This window comes from Bombus impatiens, unplaced genomic scaffold (genome assembly GCF_000188095.3).
Source record: "Bombus impatiens unplaced genomic scaffold, BIMP_2.2 scf_0044, whole genome shotgun sequence".
NCBI lineage: Eukaryota > Metazoa > Arthropoda > Insecta > Hymenoptera > Apidae > Bombus > Bombus impatiens.
Genome location: NT_176463.1, coordinates 780905 through 784337, shown reverse-complemented (window position 1 = coordinate 784337; position 3433 = coordinate 780905). Strand labels below are relative to the sequence as shown.

Genomic DNA, 3433 nt, shown 5'->3' with positions numbered 1-3433 from the left:
GGGGGGGGGGGGGGGGGGGGGGGGGGGGGTTGTAAGGTATAGGTGTAGACGGGTATACGCACGATATATATTTAGTATATATCCTATAGAGAGGTATAATATTACGTGTAACGTAATATAAACATACTATGTAACGTAGCTTGTTAAGTAATAGGTACATTGTAATAGGTCTCTTTGAAGCCGCTGATAATATGCATTCTTCGTGGAAGACACTGTGGCTGTTTCTCATTTCTTTTCATTGTTCTTTTTTCTTCCTGTTTTCTTTTAGATATTCTTTCTGATGATATCTTTTATATTTTCCGATACAGGATCAAAAGGGAGACGAGGATAGATACGAAAGAGATCACTAAACGGATCTTCCACGAAGAAATACCTAGAATATATTTCTAAACTATCGGTATCATAGTGACTTCTCAAAAAGCTATAGTTAACTAGTAGTCTCAATGATAGGAACGTATACATAGTATAGTAATTCGTCAAAAATTATATTCGTTCTAGCTAATTCAAACCTAGTTTCACCTAAAAAAAGTCTCATTAAGTAGCTAAGGTTTGTAACAACACAAATGTTTACCTAATTACCTAGATATATATATGTATAAATAGAGAGATATATATATAGAATATACTCCGATATGTATAATCTGTAGGTCTATTACAAAAACTAGAAGGTTGTAATGCGGCTCTCACAAAATATATCAATATCAATATCAAATACTATATGGCGTTTTACCAAATACGTAGATACAAAACAATATATAATATATGTATATAATCTGCTATTTATCTAGAATGGATTAATTCTGCAACTTTTTTTGTCGTTTCATTTTCCTTTTCATCGTAATTGTTTTTTTTTTTTTATTTTTCACAAGGTACGTATCGTATATATATATTCATATAATTATATATATGTTATATGCACACGAGTATTCTATGTATATGTATATAGTTTCGCGTGTGCATTTATATACATATAGATAGCTGTGACCTCGCGTTGTTTTTCTTATTCATCCTTTTTTTCTTTCTTTTGCTTCTATCGTACACGTGTACCGCCGTATTGGAGTACGTACTTCTTCATATTCTCGACATTATGAAATTTCATGAAATTCATTGCGAAAAATACTCTGAAAGGCGCGACGAATGAGAAATGCTTATCGCCGACCATTTGCCGCGCGCTCTCGACGCGCTATCCGCCTTCACCATTCACGATTCACGGCTTTATTTATACCACTCGACATATCATCCCGTGCAAATCAGAAATTCACCTCCTTCTGGGAATAATATACGGCGTGCCGCTACCTGGGAATGTGTTCTTGCGTTTCTTTCCATTTTTTTTCCTACTCATTCTTTACGCTTTTCTTTTCTTTCCTTTTTCTTTCCCTTCTGCTTCGATGAAATTCTAGCAATCTACGATCTCGACGACGGGCGCCCTCGCTCTCGAAATCGAACGAACAACCTTCACTTTCATGGAAAAATAGAATGCCATAGAACCTCGACCTCGATCGAGTTCCGAAGATTTCATATTTTTCATTTCATCTCCTTTCCTTCCTTTTTGCCGACACCATCGTCGATTCCTTCACGATCGTCTGTTCGAATTGAATTGTCGTTCAACCATGCGAACACACCGAGCGCTACCATAAAGCTTCGATCCAGTTTGCTACGAAATTATCTAACATCTACGAATCAATTGACGTGTTGTCGCGAACGCGAGTCGTTCGAGGCAGGAATTTGTATCTCTTTCGTTCGTCGAAAAGTATCTAAATATCTGTGTGGTATCGTGACCTGATTGCCTTTTACTTGCGACCTTTCCTCCTCTCCTAATCAAGATTCAATAGTCTAACTAAAGTACATTCGAAACACGTAATACGTTGGTCGTTTGCGATTGATTGTCTTTTCTACTACTTTAGAATTTTCCAACTGCCTAAATAGATATTTTTCTATGAGATTTACTGGTAAGTTACATTGAAATTTATATCTTTAATTTTAGAAATTTATGAGAAGGAGGAATGGTTTCTGCAAGAGGTACGTTGGATGTATCAACTTACTACCGAGCGCTGCTCGTTGAAACAGACTAATTTGCCTAAATTTTGAACACTTCCTTTTATTGTCCTACTACTTGTTTCTTGCTAATCAACTACGAAATCACTACCAGTCTTTTGCGATGCAGGTTTGTTCCATTTGCTATCTACGCTAATCTTTGGCTACGAAGAAAACGATGCCAGATACGCGATTAATCGAGTTCTACCAAACAGACTTATGATTCACTACTATTTTATACTTTTTCAATCTTTATTTTTTTCTTTTCTCACTACGATCACAGTTTTACTGAAATGAGCTTCTCGAGCAGTCTCGCGAGAATTCGCTTATTCCCACACTCGAATCCCGGGAATAAAAAGGAATGGTTTTGTCTAGACTACGTTATATTGCACTTCTCGATATGTCTTCGATTCGCTGCTATACCAAGTCGGAAATCAACTGCAAGGTTATTTACGCTAATACTTTCCCGAAAAAGAAGGCGATGAGTCCTAAATCGAGGAATGTTTCAAAATACCGCAAAGTGTACTTGGTATCCCGTTAAAAAATTACATATACGAAAAAGATATTTAAAAAAAATACAAAAATGGTAACAAAACATCGATTAGAACAAAGGACGCAATTGTAACGATCACACGTACAAACGGGATACCAACACGTCATTCAAATCAGAACGAACCCGACCAACTATGAATCGATTCCATCACACCTGCTCAAATCCTCATGAATCATGATACAAAATCATAGCTACACCTCCAAATTTGTACGCTCTTAATTCCTTGGCACGTAACCCCCATTCTATACAACAGTACAAAAAATATACAATCCCCTACTACCTCAAACATCCTAAATCTACACTTCATCCAGTACTACAAACTCAACCCAATCAAACCATCGATCAACTAATTAACAGCAAAATTCCATTTATACGAACTTGTCGGGTAACTAACAGTTTATGCAGTTCATGTTTTCATGTAAAAAGAATCCACTCATTCTTTCTATAATCTGCAATTTTTCTTCCACATAATAAGAATTCCGATAAATAGATTTAACTGACACATGTTTATTTAATCGGACATGTAACTAAAATTTCGTTCAATCACATGGAGTTTATATAAACGGAATTATACTAGAAATCATCGCTAACAAATCGTCGATCGAGGAATCAACAGTAAAATGAATGCAAAAACATGGAAAAGCTCAATGTATGACTGAAGAAACTCTGCCCCTTAAGATGAAACCTACTGAGGCCTGGAAAGGGGCGTGAGTATTGTCGGTCATAGTCCGATCGTGGGTATCGGATGGTAGACGGCACCCATATCGAGACCCTGTACGCCTAATAGATCGCTCATGGAATAAGTGAGGGTTGCGGCCCGAGAGGCTGCTGCGGCCGCGACAGGAT

At 37.0% G+C, this 3433-nt stretch overlaps 1 protein-coding gene across 3 annotated transcripts in view; it reads right to left on the bottom strand.

Annotated features, from left to right (window-relative positions):
• LOC100745078 (RNA-binding protein Musashi homolog Rbp6) overlaps window positions 1–3433 on the bottom strand; it is a 783269-nt gene that overhangs the window by 42640 nt on the left and 737196 nt on the right. The gene's annotated exons all lie outside the window — the stretch shown is intronic.